This window comes from Oncorhynchus nerka, linkage group LG2, assembly GCF_034236695.1.
Source record: "Oncorhynchus nerka isolate Pitt River linkage group LG2, Oner_Uvic_2.0, whole genome shotgun sequence".
Lineage (NCBI taxonomy): Eukaryota > Metazoa > Chordata > Actinopteri > Salmoniformes > Salmonidae > Oncorhynchus > Oncorhynchus nerka.
The window spans coordinates 85,892,812-85,900,469 of record NC_088397.1 but is presented as its reverse complement, the minus strand read 5'-3'; positions in this window follow the sequence as shown (position 1 = coordinate 85,900,469).

Sequence of the window (7,658 nt, the reverse complement as noted above, 5' to 3'; positions counted from 1 at the left end):
TGGCTTACCCAAACATATACCAAAAACACAAAATATAATGACCAAGGCGTGACAGAACCCCCCCCCCTAAGGTGCGGACTCCGGGACGCACCTCAAGAGCATAGGGAGGGTCCGGGTGGGCGTCTGTCCATGGTGGCGGTTCTGGCTCGGGACGTGGACCCCACTCCATGAATGTCCTAGTTCCTCCCCTTCGCGTCCTGGGATAATCCACCTTCTCCGCCGACCATGGCCTAATAGTTCTCACCCAGATCCCCACATAACTGAGGAACCGCTCGTAACAGAGGGGCAGCTCGGGACAGAGGGGCAGCTCGGGACAGAGGGGCAGCTCTGGACAGAGGGGCAGCTCGGGACAGAGGGGCAGAGGCAGCTCGGGACCGAGGGGATGCCCGGGACCGAGGGGAAGCCCGGGACCGAGGGGAAGCCCGGGACTGTGAGGAATCCCAGTACTGAGATGAAGCTCAGACAGGTAGTAGGCTCCGGTAAATCCTGGCTGGCTGGCGGAACTGGAAGAGACTTGTTGTCTGGCAGATCTGGAAGAGACTGGTTGTCGGGCAGATCTGGAAGAGACTGGTTGTCTGGCAGATCTGGAAGAGACTGGTTGTCTGGCAGATCTGGAAGAGACTGGTTGTCTGGCGGATCTGGAAGAGACTGGTTGTCTGGCGGATCTGGAAGAGACTGGTTGTCTGGCGGATCTGGAAGAGACTGGTTGTCTGGCACTTCTGGCGGATCCTGGCAGACTGGCGGCGCTGGGCAGACTGGCGACGCTGGGCAGACTGGGAGCATTGGCGGCGCTGGGCAGACGGGGAGCACTGGCGGCGCTGGGCAGACTGGGAGCACTGGCGGCGCTGGGCAGACTGGGAGCACTGGCGGCGCTGGGCAGACTGGGAGCACTGGCGGCGCTGGGCAGACTGGCGACGCTGGGCAGACTGGCGACGCTGGGCAGACTGGCGACGCTGGGCAGACGGGGAGCACTGGCGGAGCTGGGCAGACTGGCGACGCTGGGCAGACTGGGAGCACTGGCGGCGCTGGGCAGACTGGGAGCACTGGCGGCGCTGGGCAGACTGGCGACGCTGGGCAGACTGGCGACGCTGGGCAGACTGGGAGCACTGGCGGCGCTGGGCAGACTGGGAGCACTGGCCGCGCTGGGCAGACTGGGAGCACTGGCTGCGCTGGGCAGACTGGGAGCACTGGCCGTGCTGGGCAGACTGGGAGCACTGGCAGCGCTGGGCAGACGGGGAGCACTGGCGGCATAGGAGGGAAGGAAGGCTCTGGCTGTGCTGAACAACTGGTGGTATTTGATCGAGGACACGCACAGGAAGCCTGGTGCTGGGAGCTGCTACCGGAGGACTGGTGTGTAGAGGTGGCTCTGGATAGACCGGACCGTGCAGGCGCACTGGAGCTCTTGAGCACCGAGCCTGCCCAAGCTTACCTGGCTCGATGCCCACTCTAGCCCGGCCAATAGGAAGAGCTGGTATGTGTCGCAGCTGGCTCTGCACCCGCACTGGAAACACCGTGTGCTCCATAGCATAACACGGTGCCTGCCCGGTCTCTCTAGCCCAACGGTGAGCACAGGGAGTATGCGCAGGTTTCCTACCTGGCATAACTATTCTCCCTTCTAGCCCCCCTCCAATACATTTTTTGGGGTGACTTTCCGGTTTCCAACCGAGTCGCCGTGCTGCTTCCTCATACCTGCGCCTCTCCGCTTTAGCTGCTTCTATTTCCTCCTTGGGACGGCGATATTCTCCCGGCTGCGCCCAGGGTCCTTTACCGTCTAATTCCTCCTCCCATGTCCAAATCTCCAAATGGTGCAGTCTCTCCCACTGCAACTGTTCTTCACGATTAACAGGGAGAGTAGGCTCAGGTCTGACTCCTGACTCAGCCACTCTCTCTCTGCGCTTTCCCCGTTACTTTCGGTTTTCGCTCTGCGCCTCCGTGCTTTCCTTTTCGACTCCATACGTCTATAGCCCTCTTCGCATTGCTGTAGGGAATCCCAGGCGGGCTCCTGCACTTGCTCTGGGTCGGCCGCCCACCTGTCGATTTCCTCCCACGTCGTATAATCCATACTTCTGCTGTCCATAACGTCGTCCTTTAGCTCCTGCCAGTTACCACGCTGCTCGGTCCGTGAGTGGTGGGTGATTCTGTAACGGCGTTTGTCTGTTGAAAGAAGAGAGTCGGACCGAAATGCAGCGTGTAGGTTACTCATGTGCTTTAATAAAGGAAATAGCGATACATGAAATAACTGAGAGTACAAAACAACAAACGGAACGTGAAACTATACAGCCTATCTGGTGAATACACAAAGACAGGTACAATCACCCACGAAATACAACGTGAACACAGGTTACCTAAATACGGTTCCCAATCCGAGACAACGAGAAGCACCTGACTCTAATTGAGAACCGCCTCAGGCAGCCAAGCCTAACTAGACACACCCCTAATCAACACAATCCCAATTACTACAAACCCCAATACGAAACCCATGTCACACCCTGGCTTACCCAAACATATACCAAAAACACAAAATATAATGACCAAGGCGTGACAGTGTCACACATTTATTTACAGTGCCTTGCGAAAGTATTCGGCCCCTTGAACTTTGCGACCTTTTGCCACATTTCAGGCTTCAAACATAAATATATAAAACTGTATGTTTTTGTGAAGAATCAACAACAAGTGGGACACAATCATGAAGTGGGACGACATTTATTGGATATTTCAAACTTTTTTAACAAATCAAAAACTGAAAAATTGGGCGTGTAAAATTATTCAGCCCCCTTAAGTTAATACTTTGTAGCGCCACCTTTTGCTGCGATTACAGCTGTAAGTCGCTTGGGGTATGTCTCTATCAGTTTTGCACATCGAGAGACTGACATTTTTTCCCATTCCTCCTTGCAAAACAGCTCGAGCTCAGTGAGGTTGGATGGAGAGCATTTGTGAACAGCAGTTTTCAGTTCTTTCCACAGATTCTCGATTGGATTCAGGTCTGGACTTTGACTTGGCCATTCTAACACCTGAATATGTTTATTTTTGAACCATTCCATTGTAGATTTTGCTTTATGTTTTGGATCATTGTCTTGTTGGAAGACAAATCTTCGTCCCAGTCTCAGGTCTTTTGCAGACTCCATCAGGTTTTCTTCCAGAATGGTCCTGTATTTGGCTCCCTCCATCTTCCCATCAATTTTAACCATCTTCCCTGTCCCTGCTGAAGAAAAGCAGGCCCAAACCATGATGCTGCCACCACCATGTTTGACAGCGGGGATGGTGTGTTCAGGGTGATGAGCTGTGTTGCTTTTACGCCAAACAACGTTTTGCATTGTTGCCAAAAAGTTCAATTTTGGTTTCATCTGACCAGAGCACCTTCTTCCACATGTTTGATGTGTCTCCCAGGTGGCTTGTGGCAAACTTTAAACAACACTTTTTATGGATATCTTTAAGAAATGGCTTTCTTCTTGCCACTCTTCCATAAAGGCGAGATTTGTGCAATATACGACTGATTGTTGTCCTATGGACAGAGTCTCCCACCTCAGCTGTAGATCTCTGCAGTTCATCCAGAGTGATCATGGGCCTCTTGGCTGCATCTCTGATCAGTCTTCTCCTTGTATGAGCTGAAAGTTTAGAGGGACGGCCAGGTCTTGGTAGATTTGCAGTGGTCTGATACTCCTTCCATTTCAATATTATCGCTTGCACAGTGCTCCTTGGGATGTTTAAAGCTTGGGAAATCTTTTTGTATCCAAATCCGGCTTTAAACTTCTTCACAACAGTATCGCGGACCTGCCTGGTGTGTTCCTTGTTCTTCATGATGCTCTCTGCGCTTTTAACGGACCTCTGAGACTATCAAAGTGCAGGTGCATTTATACGGAGACTTGATTACACACAGGTGGATTGTATTTATCATCATTAGTCATTTAGGTCAACATTGGATCATTCAGAGATCCTCACTGAACTTCTGGAGAGAGTTTGCTGCACTGAAAGTAAAGGGGCTGAATAATTTTGCACGCCCAATTTTTCAGTTTTTTATTTGTTAAAAAAGTTTGAAATATCCAATAAATGTCGTTCCACTTCATGATTGTGTCCCACTTATTGTTGATTCTTCACAAAAACATACAGTTTTATATCTTTATGTTTGAAGCCTGAAATGTGGCAAAAGGTCGCAAAGTTCAAGGGGGCCGAATACTTTCGCAAGGCACTGTATATCAGGGGTGCTTAAACTTTTTCAGCCTGGGACGCACATGAGAAATTCTGTTTTTCCATCGGACCCAAGTTTATATGCAACTATACATACAATAAATATCAGCACATTTCAGGGCGGTAGCGTACGTAGCATAGTGGTTAGAGCGTTGGACTAGTAACCGCGAGCTGACAAGGTACAACTCTGTCGTTCAACCTCTGAACCCACCGTCATTGAAAATAATACTTTTTATTTAACTGACTTGCCTAATAAAAATTGCCCTTATGCCTAAAAGTAACGCAATAAACAAATAAAAATTAAATTAAATATCTATTCATGTTTATTTTCCCCCATTAAAAACACTTACATATCTGTCTAGGTTGGAACTATTAAAATACAGTAAATAATTTAAATTCTGAACTGGAATAAACTGATTAATCACATCACACAGATGAATAACAGAACACACACACAGGCTTTTTGATAGTGCAACCCTAAATAACAGTACAGATGAAAAATGATCAGGCCTACTGTATATTTACTGTAGACATTATTGTTGAAAGAAAGTCGATGTTGGAATTGTTGCTGTTAAAATACAATACATATGTTTTATTCTGAACTGGAATTAACTGATTGATCACATCACACAGATGTGGACCAGAAAACACATACACACAGTCCTAATGAGAGCATGTATATTCTGGGCTCTGTTTTTGACAGTACAACACTGACTTCATGCTCAGCCTTGAAACTGTTTCTGTTCTTGTTTTCTAAGTATGTCAGAGTTGAGAACCCTGACTCACATAGGTATGTGGTGCCAAACTGGACCAGAACATCTACTGCTTTATCAGTCAGGTAGGAGACCACTTCCTGCTGTAGATGAGCAACCCAGAACTGTGTGAGTGTGTTTGCCTCAAAAAGCATCTTGCTTCAATCAGTTTGTTCCCGTTAAGAATAACTATTATTGTTGTATTTTAACAGCAAAATTGAGAGCATCCTGTTGAGCTGTATCACCGCCTGGTACGACAACTGCAACGCCCACAACCGCAGGACTTTCCAGAACGTGGTGCGGTCTGCACAACGCAACACCGGGGGCAAACTACCAGCCCTCCAGGACACCTACAGCCCCCGATGTCACAGGAAGGACAAAATTATCATCAAGGACAATAACCAACCGAGCCACTGCCTGTTCACCCCGCTATCATCCAGAAGGCGAGGTCAGTACAGGTGCATCAAAGCTGGGACAGAGAGACTGAAAAGCAGCTTCTATCTCAAGGCCATCAGACTGTTAAACAACCATCACTAACTGTGAGAGGCTGTTGCCTACATACAGACTTGGAATCATTGGCCACTTTAATAAATGGATCACTAGTCACTTTAATAATGCCACTTTAATAATGTTTACATATCTTGCATTACTCATCTCATATGTATATACTGTATTTTATACCATCTATTGCATCTTGTCTATGCCCGTTGTTCATCACTCATCCATATATTTATATGTATGTATACTTATTCCATCCCTTTACTTAGATTTGTGTATATTAGGTAGTTGTAGAATTGTTAAGATTACTTGTTAGATATTACTGCACTGTCTGAACTAGAAGCACAAGCATTTCACAACACTCGCAATAACATCTGCTAACCATGTGTATGTGACCAATACAATTGATTAGATTTTATTTGATTTGAAGCTGTAAAACTTTTTGAGGATCTGAGGACCCATGCCAAATATTTTTAGTCTCCTGAGTGGGAATAGACTTTGTCGTGCCCTCTTCACGACTGTCTTGGTGTGTTTGGACCATGATAGTTTGTTGGTGATGTGGACACCATGGAACTTGAAGCGGTGTATTTATCTCTGTGTTTCCTGTCTCTCTGTGCCAATTCGTCTTGTATGTTTAGCCAAGTGAACCAGCGTGTTTTTCCCGTACTCCTTTTGCTATTCTCCTTTTTCTAGTCCTCCCAGTTTTGACCCTTGCCTGTTTCTGACTCTGTACCTGCCTGCCTGACCTTTCTGCCTGCCTTGACCACAAGCCTGTCTGCCATTCTGCCACTCTGGATTATTCAACATTGTAAGACTCCAACCATCTGCCTCCTGTGTCTGCATCTGGGTCTCGCCTTGTGCCCTGATAGTACAAACTGGCCATGACAGACCCAGCAGACTTGAACCAGCTCCGCCACGCTGTCTCCCTGCAGGGAGCCACCATTGGGAGACATCAGGAGTTGCTACAGGGCCTTTTGGAAGGGCTCAGTTCCTTGACGGAACGCCACGATCATGGGTTAAAGGCTATTATGGAGCAAATCAGGGAGTTAGCTCAGAGGCTACCTTCCACCTCTGAAAAACCCAATCACCCCGTAAGTTTTCCCCTATCTGTGGTGAGTTTGTACAGCCTATCCCGGCTCCCAGAGAACCCCGCTTACCACCTCCGGAGTGATATTCGGGGAATCCTGGTACCTGCCGGGGTTTTCTTTCTCAGTGCTCGCTTATTTTTGAGCTACTGCCATCTTCGTTGCCATCAGACAGATCGAAGATAGCGAATATTATTACACTAATGTCGGGAAGGGCGCTCTCCTGGGCTACGGCAGTTTGGGAGAAACAATCTGCCATTTGTGGTCATCTGGAGGAATTCATGGCAGAAGTGAGAAAGGTATTTGAGCTTGGTATTCCCACGCAGCCTCTCTCTGTGCCCATGGATGCTAGGGCACTGGACAGCCTCTCTATAGGGCAAGTCACCCATAGTACTGTGCCCGTTCAATTACGGGTTTCTGGTAACCACAGTGAGACAATACAGTTCCTCCTCATTGCATCTCCCCATGTTCTGGTTGTTTTGGGATTTTCCTGGCCTCTAAAGCACAATCCAATGATTGATTGGACCACAAGCTCCATCCTGGGTTGTAAGCCCATTTTGCCATTCCCACTGCCCTCAAGCAGCACAGACTTCCTCAAGTCGTCTTCCTCTGGATGTTAGCAAGACTGCGGATGTCTCTGCTATCCCCACAGACTACCATGACCTCCTGGAAGTGTTCAGTAAGGCATGTGCTACTTCCCTTCCCCCGCACCATCCTTAGGATTGTGCCATTGATCTTCTCCCAGGCACTACACCAACTCGGGGTCGATTGTATTCTCTGTCTGGCCCGGAGACCAAAGCTATGGAGGAGTACATAGAGGAGTCTCTGGCCACAATGGCCCCCCTCTCAGCACTCACTTCTCCCAAGGTACCGTTCAAATCTCCAGCTGTCGACAAAGCCTTTGTGGACCTGAAGCATCGGTTCACAACAGCACCCATCCTCATCCATCCGGACCCCTAGCGTCAATTTGTGGTGGAAGTGGATGCTTCGGATGTTGGAGTTGGGCCACTACTGAAAGGAACTACGATGTTGGCAACCCGAGAATTCCTGGCGGTGAAGATGGCGTTGGAGGAGTGGAGGCACTGGCTGGAAGGAGCAGAACAGCCATTCCTGGTCTGGACTGAGTACAGCCAAGTGC